Genomic DNA, 22,583 nt, shown 5'->3' on the forward strand with positions numbered 1-22,583 from the left:
AATCTCATATAAAGTATATATGCATAGAAAATACATTATATAGAAATCAAGAGCATGCCAAGGACCACAATTAAGAGTATTAAGAGATGAATAAAAATTAATAAACTAGAACAAACCTGGACGGATTTGTCCGGATCCGCCATTTCTCAAACACTAAGTTTGAATTTCGTGTCATTGCTGACCAGAGCCGGAGTTGTTGTCTGTTGTTTCGGTGGAAAAGGGAGAGGACGAGAGGACTACTTGCTGGCGGGAGGCGCTGGAGCTACTGCCTGGATAGTTGTCCTCGCGGTGGCTCTCTACTCGAAGCTGATGTGCTGGTGTCCAGCTGTTGCAGGTTGTTGGAACTCACTGCTCAGAGCAGCGACTGGAGGAAGATGAAGCAGCACCGACTGCTGATTGGAGTTGCCTCTGGCGTTGCCAGTTGCTGCTGGTTTTTCTCACAGGCTGCTGGATAGATGAGGAGAAAAGGAGAAGAAGAGGGGAGGAGAGGAGAGGGAAAGGGCGAAAAGAGATCGTCGGCGATTGGGGGAGACCAATGGATCGCTTCTTCGTCGGAGAAGAGAAAAAAGGTGGGGAAGGGGAAGAGAGAAGGGAGACGGAAAGAGGGAAAGGGGGCTGGAAGGGAGAGAGAAGAGGAGCGGCTGCTTGGGTTCCCGTCCGGTTGTCTCCCTCGACGGAAAAATGGAGGAGGGGGAGAGAGAAGGGAGAGGGGAGGTGGCTGGAGAGGAAGAGGAGGGAGAAGAATGGGTTGGAATTTTAGGTTTTGGGGTCTTTTAATGTTGAGAGAATAGAAGATTAAATCACAATCGTTGATCTAATTTGAAATGAAGGGCTAGGATTCGATTAATAAAATAGATGGATGAGATTAAAAGATGATATGTATTGAAATCAGATTGGTTGGATATAAAATGGCTAAAATTGCAACAACATTTGGCTAGAATTGGAATGAAAGAGGGGCTATGATTGAAATAACTTCGAATTCAAGTGGCTATAATTGAAAGAAATTATGACAGAATAGGCTAGAATTTAAAATTTAAGGAAAGTGTAGAAATTACTATTTAATTAAAATACTACATATATTAAAATATTTATATAATTGAAAATCATTTTTAAAAAAAAACATTTGAAATTCATTAAAAAATTTAAAATAGAAATATTTTTTATAATAATTTTATAAAGTAAACGATGCTAAAATATATAATTTTTTGAGAAAAATCGGCTAAAACTTCAAAACTTTAAGTAAATTTTAAAAATACGTATTTAGTCGAATATAATCCTAAAAATGGTTAAAGGTCGATTAAAATTGGGTGTCAATACTCCGTCACCTCTTCCTCCATTACGGCCCTTGGAATTTCTCCAAACATCTTCCTCTTCAAATTTTGCATTGCCTTGGAAAATGATTCTTTTCTCCAATTGGACTTTGGAGTACATGCATGCGGCACATTCTTTGATGCAATGTCCTTCACACCCCTCTTGTTTTTAAATTTATTGACAGCTTCACTCAATTTTTGTAGATACTTTATAGAATATTCATCATGTTTCTTACACTTCTCATAGAGGAAGCCACAACATCATCTACAAGAGGTATCCCCTTCATGTTGTCCTGCACCAGCAGCACCAACACAAGTAGCAGAAGCAACACCAACACCAGCACCATCATCAACATCAACACCATCATCAACATCAAAAACAACTAATTCATTACTGACTTCATTAGGAACTCTCTTTCTTTTTATGGGTGTTGCTCCAGCCAACATCATTTTAACTCAATCCACAACAAGATCAAAAATGCTTTCAACTAACCCTAGAGTTATTAGATATGACATTTGCAATTCCTCTTCTGTTGGGGTAATCTATGAATGGACTACCTAAAATAGTAAAAATGAGTCATCAATAAGATTTTTTTGTTGCTACAGATGAATTGTCTGTCACAACATGTGTCACAAATGTTGCTACAGATGAATTGTCTATTACGACATGTGCTACAAATATTGCTACAGATGAATCATCTGTAGCAACATTTGTGGCACATATCGCAACACATGATTCGTCTGTAGCAACATTTGTGCCACATGTTGCTACAGATGAGTCATGTGTTGCGACATGTGACACAAGTTGTGACAGATGATTCATCAGTAGCAACATTTGTGACACATATTGCGACAGCCAATTCATTTGTAGCAACATGTCACACAAATGTAGCAACATATGCCTGTAATATACGAATAATAACTTACTGCATCAAAAGGAGGGGTTAAAAAGATCTGAAATATGCCCTTCTTTGGTAGTTTTTGTTCTTGCCATCAACCGTCACATCATCCTTGGGGACGATCTCTTTCTGCTTAAATTACTTGGTGGGTTAAATAAGAAATAACTTCAAATGCCCAGGCCTGTAAAAAATGAAAAACCTGTCAATAATAAAATGTTGAATTATTACTTAATATAATATAAAAAGATTAAAAACATTCAGCTTTACCATGAAAGCCCATGGAAAACCAAACAAGTTACTGATCTTTTCTCCTAAAGGCTTCAACATGTAGTCGACAGTTGGATGAAAGCTCTCATGACCCCACGGTAGTTCTTGAAAGCTTCAATATCCTGACAGAAATTGACATACTTTAAAAGTATGTTGTTTTCCGGATCCTTCGGCAAAAGAATATTATGTGTAAACCAAAGTAAGCACAATGACTCCTTGTTCTTCCTTGATGTATCCTCCCGTTCCAACAAACATAATAAGTCAGAATTTTTAAAGCTTTTGCCAACAAGGGACATCAAGTCCTACTCCTCAGTTGGCACTGATTGTTTTCCTAAGTCTACTATTTCTTTAACTATTTTCATTCGTCGTGTATCTGTTTTAACAATGTATTCAGGGATGGTCTCAACAGGAGGATGATATTTTAGCCCTGTAACTATGGCAAACTCTAAAATGCCAAAGAAAACTGGCATGCCACAATAATTAATTAGAATCTCATCCATCTTATTGGTATTTTCAAAAATGAACCTTCTTTTCAAAATTTCATACACGATGGTCATTTAAAAACGTGGAAGTGGATCAATGGGTAAATCAAGAAAACGACCAAAACAACTATTTCTGAAAAAATCTTTCAATTCATTTCTCTTGATGATATCCCTGAATTTGACGAAAGGTCTTTCCAAGATTGACCTAATGATGTTGTCACCATTAGCATCAGGCTGCAGATGCACAGGAAAAGTTTCTGCATTGATGATTTTAATCCCATAATCCCCACTAGCATTGAACTCTACATGAAGTTCTTGTTCTTCTTCATGAACTTCATTTATTTTTTCTTGTTGTGCCCCAAAACTACTACTTCTTTATTTTCCCCTTCTTCCTGAACTTCATTTATTTTTCCTTGTTCCTCAACTTCTTGTTTTCCATCTTCTTCATCCACTACTTGTCTTTGTTCATAATCTTTTTGACAAAATTCTACTTCTGTTTAAGAAGAAGAAACCACTTCAGTTGCAAGTTTTTCTAAAAGTGTAGTATTTTCATTCCTCTTCCTATGAATTTTAGACCTAGCCTTCTTCTAGGTCTTTATTTGATCAGATGTATCGACATCAACTTTTCTTTTGACAAGAGCCATTGTACCTGCAAGTATAAAAATAAAATATTTGAAAGCCACACACACATGAGCTACAACCACAAGTCAAAATAGGGCAATAAGCAGATGAGCACATGAATTTCAAATCCTAATTAAATGTTACCTTACCTGAGAAGATATATATATCAACGATAAAGTAAAAATTATGAGGACAAAGCCGCCTTGCTGTAGAAGATGATCTGTGAAGGAAGCACTAAGAGAATCGAAGAGAAAAAGGAGAAGTTGGCAGTAGAGAAGAAATAAATAAATTTTGTGAAATACGAAACGGCATTTATAGAAGAGAGATGAGAGATGAGAGAGAGAGAAAATGAAAATTAAAATCGTTCATTTTTTTTTAATTTTGACAATTCAAACTGTGACATCTGTTGCTACATATATAATATTTGTTGCTACATATATACTAACTGTTACAACATATAATTTTTTCGTGTTTATTACTACAGATATTACATATATAGAAGAGAAATTATTATAAATAAATAAATCTTGTGGAATACGAAATGACATTTATAGAAGAGAGAAGAGAGAAGAGAGGAGAGAGGGAAAATAAAATAAAGCCGTTAATTTTTTTTATTTTGACAATTCAAACTGTGCACATATATTGCTACATATATACTATCTGTTGTTATATATATACTATCTGTTGCTACATATATAATATCTGTTGCTACAGATATACTATCTGTCGCAACATATTACTATATGTTGCTACATAGATACTATCTGTTGCTACATATATATGAAATGTTGCAACATATAAATTTGTCGTGTTTATTACTATCGAAATTACATTTTAATTAACACTTTACCAATTATTTTATACAACTTATCAACAAAAAGGTAATTCAGAATGATATGATATACATAACCACATATCTAATCAATGGTTCTAAACTAAATATTCTCATCGATCTTAGATTATTTTTTGTGTTCTACGCATATCTGGGTCTTCATTATTGCTAACGTAATCATTTTGAGCCTTTACAATCCCATAATTCCATAGGAGTGAAGCATATCTCAAGCGAAGGGTGTCAACAATGATTTCACATGATGGTACTTGTAATCCATCACTCAAATACTCAGCGTATACAACAACAAAAATTCCACAATCTCTGCATGGCATATCATCAATAAGAAAATATAGTAACATCACATTTCGATAGTCGTAAGACAAAATAATATTGTGATACTTACAGACTACTGCTTTCTTGTTGGGAAGTACCAGTAACATGACTGACTTCAAATGGGTGACAATTTGTTCTTTCCTTGGTAACATTTAAGAACTGGTCAGTTGGTTCGCTCATTTTTCTCAAAAAATCCACTCAACTCAAGGTACTTTGGCAACATTGTAGCCATCTTTTGAATCTCGGAGGATAGTTTTCTAATAAACCTATTTGAGGACGTGAAATCATACACTTTTATACACTGTTCCTTCAATGCTACGACTGCCAAGACCCAATGGAATTTCCCATTACTATTTACAGTGACATAAACATCATTCGTCAAGAGCCAAGGCATTCCAGAAGGTATAGCATACCCTTTCATTATGTCAATGATTTTATCCTCATATTCACTAGAATTTTCAATGTATATTTTGAAAAAACAACTAGTGAAGGTATATTGATATTCAGACTGAATCTTTTGCTTCGACTTCTTACGCAAATAGTAAAATATGACATCCACATACTGCACACATGCATCAACCAAGTGTATCAATTTAATTGTATATATTCATGTACTAAACAGTACATATAAATGTGAGCATAGATTTACCTCATCATTCCAGTACCTATTGGGTTGAGACATTACGTAGAACCAGTCCTTATTCATGGAAAATGCAACTACTAAATTAAGTTTGTCAAATTCAAGTTTTGAGAAATCAGCTAAGTAGTGATCCTCCTTGTTTCCTCTGTAAATTTGTAGTCATTATAAATCATTATATATTGGACAACAAGAAGAAATTCTAATAATAGTTGAACGGCTTTACTTGCTTTATTTTACTTACTTTTTTGCATGATGCTTGTAAAGACCCTCTTTTATCCATTGCGAGAAGGATGACATTAGTTCAGTAGGACCCTCGCCGTCAATGTTAAAATCTTCAAATGGATATTGTTTCTTCACATCACAACTGACAACTTCGACTTTCTTCCCTTTCTTTTTCGCTTTCGCTTTTTCTTTCTGCTTCTCCTTCTCCTTCTTATTGTCTTCTTCTTCTCCTCCTTCTCTTTCTCCTTCTCCTGTTTTGCCTTCTTCATATTCTCCTTCTCTTCATTTGCCTTCTTCACCCTCTCCTTCTCCTCCTTTGCCTTCTTCTCCTTCTCATCCTTTGCATTCTTCTCTTTTTCCTTCTCCTTCTCCTCCTTTGCCTTCTTCTCCTTTTCTTTCTTCTCAATAATTATATAAAGGGTTTGAGAAATAGATTTTTTCAACCTCCTACATTTCAAATGCTGTGAAGTCTTCTTGGATCCTTGCACATCAATATTATGAGACATTTCCTTAAAAATATCAGTGAGTTTTTTTAACACGACTAATAAAATAATCATGTTGCTGCTCACATTCTAAGCATAGACAAAAAAAGCATTTCATGTTAGAAGATTGAGTTGTTGACATGGATGAAGCTTCTCGTATCATTTCATCTACAAGGTAAATTAAAAAAATATTGAAATTTTACAATTCATTATAAAATAATAATAGTAGTATGTTGCAATCGATGGATAGTCTGTTGCGATAAATCAACATTATGTTGCCCCATATGTACCTACTGTTGCATAACATATCCATCTTATGTAGCGACAGATGCATCATATGTTGCTACATCTATACAGATTATTGCAACATTTGAATCTTATGTGGCAGCAGCTAACCAACATATCAATTTTACAATTCATTAAGATAATATTAGCAGTAAGTTGCAACCGATGGATAGTCTGTTGCGATAAATTAACATTATGTTGCCACATATGTACCTGCAGTTGCACAACATGTACATCTTATGTAGCGGCAGATGCATCTTATGTTGACACATCTGTACTGATTATTGCAACATTTGAATCATATGTGACAACAGATGACCAACATATCACTAAAATGTGGCAAAATACGTTAAATTCATATCAACAAAATGACCAAAAAAAAAGAACAACAACAGCAATAAAAAATGACTTTTCACTGAATGATAACATTACATATACATTTCCTCAAAATAAGGATTTTTTGAGTTGGCTGATTTTCTTAATGATAAATAATACACACCGTTAAGCCGATTATTCAGTTTTTACACCTACAGAACATTTTATTGTTCATTAACCAAGAAAAAAACTTCAAAAAATTGTATAGTATTTCAAAAAAATAACTTAGTCATTTCTAGCCGAACATGATTACATATTAGAAAGATGAGAGAGTAATGGAGGACTGGAGGGGAAGAGTAGCGACTGCAGAGAAAGAGTAACGACGGATTTCCGAATTCTAAGGAAGAAGATGAAGAAAAGAAGAGAGAAAAGAGAGGAGTAAAGATAAAAAGATTTTTCTTTTTAAATGATTTGGTTTGAATTATAGAAGTGTTTTTTCTATATTTTATAAAAGATTAGAAAATTTTAAAAATATTAATTTGATCCCATAGTTAGTTAATTAGTTAATTACATTTTAAAGATATTTGACCTCTTTGCTCAATGTGTCACCAAAAATAAAAACGAGCTTAATTTTCTCCACTCGCTCCTCTTCTTCTTTGAAATCATCTTCTGAGAGCTCACTTCTTCAATGGCTACATTTCTGTCACCATGTCTTCACCGTTCAGAACTCATCTTCTGAGAGATCACCACTCCGATGGCTAAATTTATCTCATCATCTCTTCACCGCCACTTCAACTTTGTAAACTTCAACTAGCTTATCAGATTCGGAATTGGGATAATCATTTTAAGGTAAAAAAATGTCACTTCTCTTACATTTTTTTATCCTCTCCTCTCAATATTCATAGATCTCAATACAAATTTTTGATTGTATTCACTGATTTGATCCAATTTTGTATTCTTAAACCCTCATTGGCCTATTTCTCTTACATCCGTGGTCATACCTCCAAATTCACTTCTTATTGCTGATTCATATTTGTCTAGTATATCTATATTTGTTGCTGATGGGGATCCATTCATTTTCTTATCATTCCTAAGTAGTTCTAAACTTTCCGAGGGTAGATTTTCTATCCATAATTTTGTTGTTCCTACGAATGTTCTTTCTATGTATTTCGGTGTTTTTGTTGTTTCTATTTTGTTATCTATTAGATGTGCTTCACACGAGATGGTGGTCATTGGAGCCATAGGTGCCGGTGCCTAAAATGTTGTTCAGAGAGCAATTCACATTCCAACTCATAGGATTATTGCTTTGTAGAAGATACATATTTTTGAAAAGGTTTGTGAAATCCATTTTAATGTTTGTTTAACTCTATCTATTTTGAATTTCTTATTCCTTTATAAGTTTTGTAATTTCAATGTGTTCCTTCTTGTGATTTTTTTATTCCTTTATCCAATCGCTAATATGTCTACAAGGTAACATCCCTAGTAACTAGACAAGAACAAGCAAAAAAAAGATACTTCATTTAGCTGCAAGCTTGCAAAGATGTTTGGAGTGTACAGAACAAGGAGCACTCGTCTTCTCATTTTATCTTTTAGGAGTTATTGTTTCTACTAAACATAGATTAAGACGATTGAACATTTCATACACTGAATTGTTCCAATATTACAAACATGGTGATCGATCCTCATATGTTTAACTATATGTAAAAAGACTTTATACAGATTGCTTACATATTGTGCTTTATAGGTTGTGAAGGTTGCTGACTCTGTGTTACTCGAGTGCAAATTTAGTCTGGTGTCATGACCAAAGAGGAACAATCGATGGATGGCTCTAGAGATTCATTCTCCTTCTTCCCTTCTTATGTGGTATACATATATCAATCATTTTCTGCCTGTTCATATGTTTTGAGGGTGTTCCAAAAAAAATGAAAAAGCACCAAAAGAGGCAATGTCCATATGACTTGAATATGATTTAGTGCAATTAAACTAGTTATCTTCACATTCAATATATCTTTAGTTAAAGATGGCACGATTTAAAAGTCTTCTTTATTTTCTAAAATTTGTGTCAAGTCAATTAGTTAATTAGTTTAAAATGGAGAAAATGTGCATGTTACACAAAAAGTTGGAACAAAATAATACATGAAATACATTTTTGCTTGGAACCAAAAAGAACTGAGAGTTTCATATGCTAATAGCATACAAGAAAACAATGGTTTATATATTTGTTTTTTCCCCTTTCGGAAACAGACTTGAAAGGCAGCGTATACTAGTTGTGTGTTGTTGATGGAAGATAATTAGATCAATGCTATAGTAATGGATCTTGATTTGAGCCACAAACCTATGGAGTCGTCAGCTTTAGCTTAGGGTCTTTGTCCAATGATTTCGAAACTGCTCAGTCTATGATAGATAAAAGAATTTTGTTAATGAGGCTCCTAATTCTGCCGATGGATCCTAATTCTGTTCAACATCACAATTCTCTAGGTATGGAAAAAGGATGCAAAAGAGATAGATCCCATTTAGTAGCAAAGGCATTTGAGATGGATTTAGTGGTTAAGAAAGTTGATAAGATCAGACCTAGTATCTTTAACTTTAACATATGTTTTGATAGTGCAAAACAACACATTTTGACTTGTTGTGGTCATTTATATTGCTGTTCATGCTTTTATAACTTACCTTATATTGATTAATCTACAAAAGAGTGTCCTGAGTGCAAGAGAGAGGTGATTGATGTAAATATTACTCCAATTTATGGTAATGCCTACAGTTACTGCTCCAGACAAGTGCACTCTGATTTCGAATTACCACAAAAGGAGAGGTGGCTGATGCAAATATTACTCCAATATATTCAAACCTTTGATAAAACCTATGATGTCTGCATCTTATGTGTTGTTAGCTTATTGTATGCAGTATTATGTGTTGTTAACTTATTGTATCCAGCATTCTTGTGTCAAGCCTTTGCTTTCTGCATCTTAGTGTTCAACATGTGGCAAATGTTTGATAAAAGGTAAAATTTGAATTGAAGCATGCTAGAATATAGGTTGCTTACAAAGTCAATTTCACGAAGTAACTTCACTTGGAATGTACCTTTGCAGTGAAGTCATTCTGAAGATCTCATTGTTGGGAAAGACAAGGCACTAACATAGAATGCCTGACAGGATAACAGCGGAAGAATACCCAAGTCTATACTTTCCCTTTTCGATTTGAACCAAGAGAAAACAAACAACCACAAGCAATATGATAGTAAGGCAGAAAGTAATTCAACCAAACAAATATAACAAGGCAATGATAAACCAATCACACAAGACACCAAGATTTACGTGGAAAACCCTTCGATGTGAAGAGTAAAAAACCACGGGACCAAAAGCTCCACTATAATCACCAAGAGTTACAATATTGTTCTCCAAAATTGGCCACAAAACAAGTGCCAAACAACGAGCAACAACAAAATAAGATTGCACCAAATCTAGAGAATTAAAGGAGCAAAATCACCAATTTCGCAGCTACTATTCACGACAGCAAAACTGAAGCTGCAGGCCACCAAATCTAACTCTGTCAGTTCCTAATCAAAGATTGAGATGAGGATAATATGCTGTCCAAAAATCAGCTCAATCGGAAAAGAAACGAAGCGGGAATCGCAATTTGAAGTTGGCTGTTATGGCTGAAATTTGACTGCGAAAATCTGCTCTTTTTCTCTCTTTTTGGCTGCTAAAAAACTCTCTGTGTGTCTGAAAATAAGACCCTAAATAGGTTTATATTTGCCTCATAAGAATGGGCCTATGGGAAAAAATGGGTTGGTCCAAATTGGGCTTTTATTTATCCACATAGGAAGGAAAAAAAGACCCATAACCCAACAATTCTCCCCCTCACGACTATGTGGAGGAGACCGCCATCCCGGCGACCATGCAACAATCTTCAAACTTCCCTCTTGGCAAAGTTTTAGTCATCATATCGGAACCATTGTCATTTGTATGAATCTTTTCAAGCTTAAGCAACTTAGAATCCAACACATCTCGAATCCAATAGTATCTCACATCAATGTGTTTAGACCGACCATGGAACGTAGAATTCTTGCCAAGATGTATAGCACTTTGACTGTCACAATAAAGCACATACCTCTCTTGAGCACAACCAAGTTCCCCCAAGAATCTCTTCATCCAAAGCAATTCTTTACAAGCTTCAACGATAGCAATAAGCTCAGCTTCTGTAGTAGATAGAGCAACACATTTTTGCAACCTAGATTGCCAAGACACAGCTCCCCCTGCAAAAGTAACCAAGTACCCTGAAGTAGACTTGCGAGTATAAACATCACCAGCCATGTCTGAATCAGTATAACCACAAAGAATAGGCTTCCCTGTACCAAAACACAAACTCAGACTAGAAGTGCCACAGAGATATCTCATAACCCACTTCACAGCATTCCAATGTTCTCTTCCCGGATTAGAAAGAAAATGGCTAACAACTCCAACAGCGTGAGCAATATCCGGTCTTGTACAAACCATCGCATACATCAAACTACCAACAGCTAAAGCATAAGGAACTTTCTTCATATCTTCCTTCTCATCATCACTAGAAGGACACTGTTTCGTGCTCAATTTGAAGTGAATAGCTAAAGGTGTACTGACAACCTTAGCTTTATCCATGCTGAATCTGCGAAGTACTTTCTGAATGTACTTCTCTTGTGATAATACCAATTTCTTGGCCTTTCTATCACGGACAATCTGCATGCCAAGAATCTGCCTTGCTGGTCCTAAGTCTTTCATAGCAAAAGACTTACTCAACTCTTGCTTCAACTTCTGAATCCTGCAAGTATTATGAACAACAACAAGCATGTCATCAACATAAAGCAACACAATAATAAAGTCACCATCAGAGAACTTTTGCACAAAAACACTATGGTTTGAAGAAGTCTTCTTGAAGCCCTGCTGACTCATAAAAGAACCAAACTTCCTGTACCACTGCCTGGGAGCTTGTTTCAAACCATACAAGCTCTTCTTCAATTTGCAAACATAATTCTCTTTACCCTTGACTTCAAAACCTTCCGGTTGCTCCATATAAATTTCTTCATCTAAGTCACCATGGAGGAAAGCAGTTTTAACATCCATTTGTTCAACCTCTAAATCTAGACTTGCAGCCAAGCCTAGAACCACACGAATGGATGACATCTTCACAACTGGAGAGAATATCTCATCAAAATCAACTCCTTTTTCTGATTAAATCCCTTGACAACTAATCTAGCTTTGTACCGTGGAACTGGATTACCATCTTCATGTTTCACCCGAAAAACCCACCTGTTTTTCAAAGCTTTTTTGTCTTTAGGTAACTTAACCAAATCAAAGGTATGATTATCATGCAAGGATTTAATCTCATCTTCCATAGCATCAAACCACCTTTCTTTTTCTTCACTTCCCATGGCCTCATCAAGACTCTCAGGTTCTCCCCCGTCAGTCAAGAGTACATACTCATTGGGAGAATAACGAGATGAAGGAGTTCTCTCTCTACTAGATCGCCTGAGAGAACTCTCTGGAGCATCTATAATTGGTTGTGGGACAACCACATCATCTTGCACTGGAGCATCAACAACATCATGCCGGTCATTCTGAACATTATGACCATCTTCATTATCAACTTGATTTTCATCATTATGAAGATTTTCTTTCGGTGCAATAGTCAAAGGAACTGGATCAACATCAACTAAGCTCTCACTAGTCTGAAAATCAGCCTTGTCAGCTTTGTCAAAATCTTCAATTGTTTGGTCTTCAAAGAACACAACATCACGACGTCTAACAAGTTTCTTCTCAATAGGATCATAGAAACGATAGCCGAATTCATCTTGACCATAACCAATGAAGATACACTGCCTAGTTTTAACATCCAACTTTGACCTTTCATCCTTAGGAACATGTAAAAAGGCTTTACACCCAAAGACTCTAAGATGATCATAAGAAACATTCTTACCAGTCCAAACTCTGTCAGGGACATCACCATCTAAAGCAACAGCAGGAGATAAATTGATAACATAAGCAGCAGTATTAAGTGCTTCTGCCCAAAAGGAATCTGACAGCTTAGCATCTGAAAGCATACATCTAGCCCTCTCAACTAGAGTTTTGTTCATCCTCTCTGCTAAACCATTTAACTCAGGAGTCTTTGGAGGAGTTTTCTAATGCCTAATACCCTGCTCTCTGCAATATCTATCAAAAGGACAAATATACTCACCACCATTATCTGAGCGGATGCATTTCAATGTCTTCCCTGTTTGTCTATCAACCAAGGCCTGAAAACCCTTGAACACATCAAGTACTTGATCCTTGGACTTCAAAGGAAATACCCAGAGTTTGCGAGAATGATCATCAATAAAAGTCACAAAGTAAAGTGCACCACCATGAGATCTTACCTTAAAAGGACCACACAAATCAGAATGTACCAACTCCAGCAAATCGAGCTTTCGTGAAGGCGGATGACTCTGAAAAGAAACTCTTTTCTGTTTACCGGCTAAGCAATGAACACATTTCTTCAACTTTTCTTGTTTCACTCCAGAAAGCAAATTTTTCTTAGCCAAACTATCAATCCCCTTCTCGCTCATATGACTCAGCCTTCTATGCCATAACTCTGATGAAGTATCATTCTCCACCAAATTTACTGAGTCTCTGGACATGGAGCCCTGAAATACATACAAGTTAGACAACTTGTCACCACGGGCCACAACCATCAAACCTCTAGTAAGCTTCCACTGGCCAGCACCAAGTGTATTAACATAACCCTCATCATCAAGATATCCCACAGAAATCAAATTCAAGCGAACATCTGGAGCATGCTTGACATTATTAAGAACTAGTTTGGAACCATTGTTACTTTCCAAACAAACTGTCCCAATGCCAATAACTTCAACTTCATGATTATTGCCCATTTTCAACGTTCCAAAATTACCTGGAGTATAAGAAGAAAATAATTCCTTCTTTGGCGTGACATGAGAAGTAGCACCAGAATCCACAAACCAGCTAGACTCATCACGAACAAGATTAATGGCATGTTCATCACAAGAAACAAGAAGATCATTATTAGCAACAACAGCAACACGATTTTCATTATCGCCTTCTCTCTTTTGTTGTCTCATATCTCTCTTGTGCTTGTAACAATATTTCATGATATGCCCATTCTTGTGGAAATAGTCACATGTAGTATTCTTGTATTTAGACTTTGACTTGCTTCTACTTTTACCTCTATCATTTTGACCTCTGGACTTGTTTCTCCCCTATCTTCAGTAACCAAAACATCAGAGTGTGAAGCTGAAGAAGATGAGGCTTGAGATCTTCTTCTCATTTCTTCATTCAAGACACCACTCTTAGTATATTCCATGGTTACAACAACACTGGGAGCAGAATTAGTTAAAGAAACTCGAAGAGTTTCCCAAGAGTCTGGCAGAGTATTAAGAAGCCAAAGTCCCTGTATCTCATCATCAAACATTACACCCATTCCGGACAGCTGGTCAAGAACACCCTGAAAATCATTAATATGATCAGAAATAGGAGTGCCCTCTTTATACCTGATATTCATTAATTGTTTCAATAGGAACAACTTGTTGTTGCCAGTCTTCGAAGCATAAAGTGTCTCGAGCTTATCCCACAAACTTTTGACATGTGTCTCATTCACAATATGATTTCTAACATTATCTTCAACCCATTGTCTAATATAGCCACAAACCTGCAGATGCTCAAATTCTCATTCTTCATCATTCAAAGATTGAGGCTTATTAGAAGCAAACGCAGGTAAATGCATCTTCTTGACAAATAGAAGATCTTTCATCTTGCCTTTCCAAATATGATAGTTACTACCAGTTAAACACACCATTTTACTCATATTTGCCTCCATCATTCAAAACGACAATCAACAATAACCAATGCTCTGATACCACTTTGTTGGGAAAGACAAGGCACTAACAAAGAATGCCTGACAGGATAACAGCGGAAGAATACCCAAGTCTATACTTTCCCTTTTCGATTTGAACCAAGAGAAAACAAACAACCACAAGCAATATGATAGTAAGGCAGAAAGTAATTCAACCAAACAAATATAACAAGACAATGATAAACCAATCACACAAGACACCAAGATTTACGTGGAAAATCCTTCGATGTGAAGAGTAAAAAACCACGGGACCAAAAGCTCCACTATAATCACCAAGAGTTACAATATTGTTCTCCAAAATTGGCCACAAAATAAGTGCCAAACAACGAGCAACAACAAAATAAGATTGCACCAAATCTAGAGAATTAAAGGAGCAAAATCACCAATTTCGCAGCTACTATTCACGACAGCAAAACTGAAGCTGCAGGCCACCAAATCCAACTCTGTCAGTTCCTAATCAAATATTGAGATGAAGATAATATGCTGTCCAAAAATCAGCTCAATCGGATAAGAAACGAATCGGGAATCGCAATTTGAAGTTGGCTGTTATGGCTGAAATTTGACTGCGAAAATCTGCTCTTTTTCTCTCTTTTTGGCTGCTAAAAAACTCTCTGTGTGTCTGAAAATAAGACCCTAAATAGGTTTATATTTGCCTCATAATAATGGGCCTATGGGCAAAAATGGGTTGGTCCAAATTGGGCTTTTATTTATCCACATAGGAAGGGAAAAAAGACCCATAACCCAACACTCATTGTGTTTATTTTTTTGCAGCCAAGTGATGCGGCTGGTGATCCATTTTCCTCCATGGACACAAGATCGTCTGGTGATAAGTGTTTGTAGTGGAAACTTAAAAGTGTCTCATAATCTTATTAGTTAATTCATTTCTAATGTAATTGTATTATTGTATGGCATAAGTAAACTCTCCCAGTCAAATGATATACAAACAATTCATATTAGAAATGTGAAGGGTTCTCTCTTAATTTTTTTAATTGTTGGCAACAGTTGTTTACTTGTCTTAGCTGCCTGCTTGCTCAGTTGTTTTTTTCTTTGTAAATTTATGGTTGTTTAAACTATTATTGACCTACTCAGCTTCAGGTTTTCATTAAAGTGAACTGTTTCATTGATGGTAAAATTGTAGAAGATAATTATATTTCACAAGTTCTGGCGGTTTAAACCCCCACTACTTTTTTATCACTATTTCAGAGGTTGAGGCTCAACCGCTGGAACTTAAATTATAGTTCTAGTAATCAATTTGCGGTAAATAACCCCCTCTTCTTGTTGCTGGGGTTAGTGAAGAACTCCCACAGCCTAATTGTGACAGACCTATTTGTGGGAGTTTTTAAACCTATGCTATAGCAAATCGCGGGGTTTCTAAACCCTGTAGTATATAAAATTAAACCCCTGCGATGTAGGCATTTTTTTTATAGTGAGAATAATTTTATCTCTTTTAAGATAACCAAATAAGTACTATATTTGATCATAAACTCTTGTGAGCCTTACCATTATGTAGTTCACTATCAACTATATCAGATTTTTAGAAGAATTGATCAAAATAAGTCATTCTATAAATCAATTCACCAAAATAGTATGTTTTTAATTTTGTTTACAGAACTAGTATAAACGTGGTTCACAGTAACGTTTTATGCTTTATTTTATTTTAAAAAATTTAATAAAAAAAAAAAAGCAAAAGTTCACGGAGCAAACAAAAATAATACGTTATTGACAATAATGTTTTATACTTCGTTATCTAGAATCACGTTTTAGAGCTAAAACGTTACTTAAAGTAATGTTTTTATATTTTAGTACGTTTTATCCCGTCACGGGTGCAATTAAAGAATCGAATCCTGTATTTTACAGATTATAAAACGTAACTGACAATCACGTTTATTATATAAAACGTAACTGTCAATCACGTTTTATGTTTATTTAATCACGGGGCACCGGATTAAGAATAAAATCCTGCTACATTGGAATCTTACAGATCATAAAATGTTATCACTGATCACATTTTTGCATTAAATCGTGACTATCAATTACGACACTATGTTAAAGTTAATTTTTTCCTTTTTTTACTGACGACAAATAGTTATAAAATGAACCTTGTTGAAACAAATGTTCTAAACACTCCAACAATATTCATTCAAAAAAAATTTTGTGTAGCCCAATTTTGAAACAATATTTACAAAGGTATGAATTAAATAAGTCAAGTCAATGTATCATATTGTGTTATTATTTTTCATAGCTTTCAAATATTTTTCTAATTTATTACTTAGAAAGATGACTTATTTTTATGTGTAGGAATAAAAATGGCAAATTATGAACATAATGTGATGGTTGCTTTGTACTAGGGTGGCGAAATAATTACTGAAATGAACGGATGCAGGCATACTGAATGTGCTTGAATGATTATTAACATGTATACTTCAATGAAGTATGTTGAATTGGTTGAATTATTGCATGAGAAAATGGGTACAACTAGTGAAAGTATTCAAATGGATATTTCGGGAAAATATTCTTGTTCGATTCAAGGTAACCATACAAGTTCATTGAGTTTAAAATTGATGATGATCAATCTTTGCTATAATTTTTTGTTATACCTCAAAACTTTGCAGATAAGATTGACATAAATGTTTTGGAAATGTATGTAAAGACCAAATCAACAAATCAAAATGATATATTTCAAATTAGTGGTCAACATGGTTATCACATGAATTTATTGTCTCAAAATTATGGAATTGTCACGGTTAGCCAACCTCATTATGCAGAGCCGATTGCTCAACCACCATTTCAACAATTGTTAATGCATGACCAAGGACCATTTGGGGAAGGTTTAAGTAGCCAAAGACACGTTGACAATAGTTCGAGAAAATATGAGGGCAGGTAAAACAACAAATTTATGTTTTAATGAATTTTAATATAATTAGTTGATAACACAATTTTACTCATTATAAATATACATATATAGATAGATAGTGATATTTTTTGTGATTAATTACCTTAACTTTTTTAAGGAATAACCTTATGGAGAATAAATTACTGATTTTAAAACAAGCTTCTATGTATCATAATTTTCTAAAATTTAATTGAACTTCTTTTTCCACAGAGAAAATGAGAACAATGTTGATCCATATAATGATGTAAATGCTTAAATTAGTGAAGAAAGTTCGGAGGGAGATGAACCTTCAAAAGATGATGGTGAAAGTGAATCAGATGAAGATATCAATAATGCTAGAGATTTTTCTCAAAATGACATTGGTATAAATCTTCCTAATCAATTTGACCCCTTGGTAATGTAGCACCATGTGGACCCCTTGGTAAACCAACAGGAAAAATATTCCTTGTATCTCTTTTTGCTACAATCTGAGGCGTAAGGACGGTAACTCTCTCCCATGCCCAAATCTGGACATAATAGATAATTATAAACTAGATAAAATTTCAATAAATACTAAGTGTAATTATTGCTACAACAGTGTACTACTTTCACTTACCAAAGATTTGGTAAGAGTGGCAGGGGTTAACCTACATCAACATTAAAATCTGAATTTTGACCAAAATAAGTTTCTATAAATCAATTCACCAAAGGAAAATAACAAATTCATCAACTATAAGATAAACTAAATCAATGTATGACAAAATTACCTGAATCACAAAAAGAACTCTTCTTTATCAAAGTTTTTTTTACCTTTTTAAAGCAGATCTGCAGCCGTTTTCAAAGTTTTAAAAATTTCACCTCCTCTTTTCAGATACAACATTCTTCAACTCCATTGTGCCTTTGGAGCGAGATTTGATGCTAGTTCTCTTCATCCCTTGTAACTTGAATGTAGGTTTGGAGAATGAAGTGGGTTTTCTTGGAGGGTTTTCTTTCCCAATTTGTCGTTTTGGTCTCAGCCGAGTGCCGGCGAGTTTGGGGAAATATGGGTTGCAATCGAGTGCGATAATACCTTTTATCTTTCTCGTTTCAAAAAAAAAACACAGAGAAGAGGGAGAAAGAGGAGAAGGGGCTAATTTATGTTTTACGCTTCAATGGAAAAAGGAGCTTCTTCCCCAATTTTATATAACTAAATTGGGGGTTTTTTGTTCTAGTGCAGGCATAATATATGCTTAAAACGTTATTCCCAATAACGTATTAGAGTTAAAACGTAATTTCCAATTGCGTATTATTATTAAATTATATATGCTTAAAACGTTATTCCCAATAACGTATTAGAGTTAAAATGTAATTTCCAGTTACGTATTATTATTTAACGTCGTTAGCAGACCGTCCCTTTTCTCATTAAATTTTTTAAAATAAAATAATTTTTTTAAAAAATAAATAAAGTATAAAACGTTACTGTGAACCACATTTATACTAGTTTTGTAAACAAAATTAAAAACATACTATTTTGATGAATTGATTTATAAAATGACTTATTTTGGTCAAAAATTCCAGATTTTTATGAAATGATATTTTGTACAACTGTACAAGTACAAGGTGTAGTAGCTTAATATAATTAAAGCACCTTTTATTGTCTATTGCTTCAAAGAGAGAGGCTATAGCTATGAAGCAGGGGCGGACCCAGTAAGTCAGACGCGGGTGCTCGAGCACCCATTGATTTCCGAAATTTTATATATATATATGTATATATATATAGAAAATATGATACATATATTATTATAATTTAAACGAGCAGCCATAGAACAAAAGCAGTTGTGGGTGAGCTGGTTTAAACCTCCTCAATAAGAGGCGTGCGCACCAACAAGCGAGGGTTTGAATCCCACCAGTAGCATTTATTTTTTAAAAAAATTTCCACCGAATTTTATGTTAAAGGAAGTGAGCACCCACAACCTTTAAATCCTGGATCCGCCACTGCTATTAAGTCATGCCACAAGAAATTTTTACTTGTTCATTATTTTAAAAATTAAATCTTATTTTTACATATTAATTTTAACTTATTAAGAAAAAAATTATTTTACGCTCAATATTAATTATTTATATTCCCTTTATTTTCAATAGCTAAAATTATACATCAATTAATCATTATTTTTTTTTAAATAATACGTAAAATTGAAGTTGAACAACGAAAAGTGAAGGTGGGATTATATGCCACGCAAATAAGCAAATTAAATCAATGAAAACCTAAAATAGTTTGGTCACATTTGATCCTCCTGTAGCAATTTTTGTATTTTTAGGCTCTCGAAAACGGGTTTTATTTATTTATTGTTCTAGTTTAATTTTTTCTTGTATAATGCCAATTTATTTATTTATTATTCTAGTTTAAATCAACTTTTGTTTTAAGCGATAAGTGTTGGGTGTTGCCTTCCAATCGAACATTGGCAAGTGAGGCTGTAGACATTAATCAATTTACAATATCAATAATGGAGTTAAATTTTTATACAAATCAGATTTCCTTTTAATTTAATTTTTTTTTCAAAGCTAATCTTTAAATTTTATGAAAAATTGTCTTTTAAAAAAAAATGAGACTTTTATGAAGAGTTGTTATTTTTTAAATATTTTGCCTTTATATGAAAGGTTGTAACTTTTCTAAAGAGTTGTAATTTTTCCAAAAAGTTGCGACTTTTATTAAAGGTTGTGACCTTTCCAAAGGGTTGTAATTTTTCAAAAGAGTTGTTATTTTTTCAATAAGACAAAATAATCATTTGTTTGCACTATCCTTTGTTGTCTATAAATAGGGGATTTTTCTCTCATTTTAAAACAACGAAAATTTTGAACTTCTTCTTCTTCTTTTGGACAATCAAATTGCTCTGCACTTTGCTCCTGTTGAATGACTCACTAACATCATTGTTTATATATCAACGCACTAGTGAATAGAATAGTTATATCTTGATATGATTTAATCCTTTAAACATCGGGTACGAGAGGAGAATAACTCCCTTAAGGGAACACTGTGCATTCAACGAATATCCTAGTATTTTTTTACATACATTAATTTATGCCTATATTATAAATTTTTGTTTTGAATACTTGCTTTAAAATTTGTTGTCTATTTTTATGCAAAGTTATTGTTATATATTTGTTGATACAAATTAAGTAACAAATGTTAATTGCGTGTTGAAGTAACTTTTCTCTATTGAAATTGTTGAAGATACAATTTAAAAAACCCTTACAAATCAATAATTTCTTCATCAACAACATTACTTCACATACAAGGATGTCATTTTGGGTTTTTCAAAAAACCTCTGCCAGTTAATAAATTTGCATGTCAATATTTTTATTTTTATGTTGTTATTATGTATTTTACTAAATTTATCAGTGGATATCATGAGGACATTAAGGATTGAAAGTTAATTGAAGTGTTAGTCATTTTTTATGGTATATTATTTCATAACGTAGGAACTTTTTTTGGTTAGAATGCTTCGTTATCATCATTGGATATCTCATAGTTTACCCCCTTTTAATGTAGTTTTTTTCTCATTGTTCAATTGTTTTCTTACAATTGTATTGATTAATTTTCTTTTGGTATTTATGTTATCTCACTTGGACAAAACTTTTCGTTCTTTTAATGTTTTTCTTTTTTTCCTTCTCATTCGGCTCTTCAAAATATTTTTGGTGTGAGTTATGAATATTTTTGTTCAACATAATTTGAAAAATATGAAATAAAACAGACTCTAAATAAAAGTAATATCTTAATGTCTATTAATATAGATTTGATGTCCTTCTTGTACCAAGTCATTATTGAGTGTTTGAGTTATCTAAATTAGACTCATTTTTAATTTTTAAATATTGGAGAATATTTATTTAGCATGAGTCTAGAATTCAACATTTTTATCTACTTGTACTTTTAGAATGCAATTATTATACTTACATATTTCTGAACAAGTCGTAATATTGCATTGATGACACATCTAGAAGCGCTTTCAGAGTATCACTTTATTGAAGAATGAAATTCTAAAAGGGACAACAATATTATTTTGTTGTTGGTTCAAATTTATTTTACTTCTATAAATTTTGGTAGAGTAACCAAGTAACAGTAACAAAAAGTGGTGAATGTTTGACATCGCAAAATAAAAAAAATTATTTATGTTGTTGTAGTGTACATTTTTTAACGGTCTGAACTTATTTATAACTAATATTGATTATCGAAAACTTTCAAATATGTTACTGGGGGGGGGGGGGTGCGGAATTCATCATAAAGTAAGATATATATTTTATAGAATGTTGGGGGTGCGGAATTCATCATAAAGTAAGATATATATTTTATAGAGTAAAATATATTTTATTTAGAGTAAAATATATTTTATTATAAAGTTCTTTTGATAACTGTTCTAATCTAAATATTTCTTTAATATTATTTATTATATATTCTATGTATAACATATCTTGAGATCTTTGGTACATGTATAAATTTTCTTGTATTAATTGTTTTAATAATCTTATATTTTTCATAGTTTCTATCCAATATTCTAGATAGTCAAAGTTCATTTTAATCTAAATCTATTTCTAAATCGTATATTATCTATTCTTTCTATATCTAATTTTTGTGAATCTATTTCATACCATTCTTGATTTAATATGTCTTCTATATCATGATCAAATATTTTTTCCCATCTAATTCTTTTTTTAGGTCAAGAATTTCTATATCTTTAAGTATATATAAGATCAAAGTTTTATAGCTTTTTATTTCATCATACATTGTAATCATGTTTATTTATTTATGCAAGTTTGTTTTCAATTATTCCTTCCTATCATATCATAATTCAATTAAATTCATATTAGTTTATTATAAACTAGATTATCGTTATCATGTTTTTCGGTCACTACTAGCATCGTACTTTTGCGGATAATTACTGCTTATCAGCGCTTCAACCTTGTGTATTCCCCTAACGGCATCCCTCGCCTACCGGTTTCCACTGTGGGATGGCATAGTCTAGCAGTTTTCTCCCTGTTTCCCGTTTACTAGCAAACTAGAATTCATGATTCAAATATTTCTAGTATATAATAACTACCACAAATTTAAACAATCATATATATGATAATCAGGAATATATGAAATTAGTT

At 33.6% G+C, this 22,583-nt stretch overlaps 2 long non-coding RNA genes across 3 annotated transcripts; one reads left to right on the forward strand and one right to left on the reverse strand.

The window, feature by feature from the left end:
- The first annotated feature begins 7,283 nt into the window (after positions 1 to 7,283).
- LOC138341666 (uncharacterized) lies at positions 7,284 to 15,596 on the forward strand. The gene is made up of 4 exons (XR_011214443.1): positions 7,284 to 7,537; positions 7,895 to 8,021; positions 8,433 to 8,551; positions 15,359 to 15,596. It is a non-coding gene; the product is annotated as an uncharacterized lncRNA (long non-coding RNA).
- Positions 15,597 to 17,647: 2,051 nt separating this feature from the next.
- On the reverse strand, positions 17,648 to 22,058 carry LOC101253070 (uncharacterized). 2 transcript variants are annotated; one of them, XR_011214441.1, is made up of 3 exons: positions 18,227 to 22,058; positions 18,076 to 18,124; positions 17,648 to 17,986 (listed from the first exon to the last, which is right to left on the reverse strand). It is a non-coding gene; the product is annotated as an uncharacterized lncRNA (long non-coding RNA). The 2 variants fall into 2 exon arrangements; XR_011214442.1 differs by having other exon boundaries at positions 18,270 to 21,599.
- Positions 22,059 to 22,583: the final 525 nt, after the last annotated feature.

Source organism: Solanum lycopersicum, chromosome 2, assembly GCF_036512215.1.
Source record: "Solanum lycopersicum chromosome 2, SLM_r2.1".
Taxonomy (NCBI): Eukaryota; Viridiplantae; Streptophyta; class Magnoliopsida; order Solanales; family Solanaceae; genus Solanum; species Solanum lycopersicum.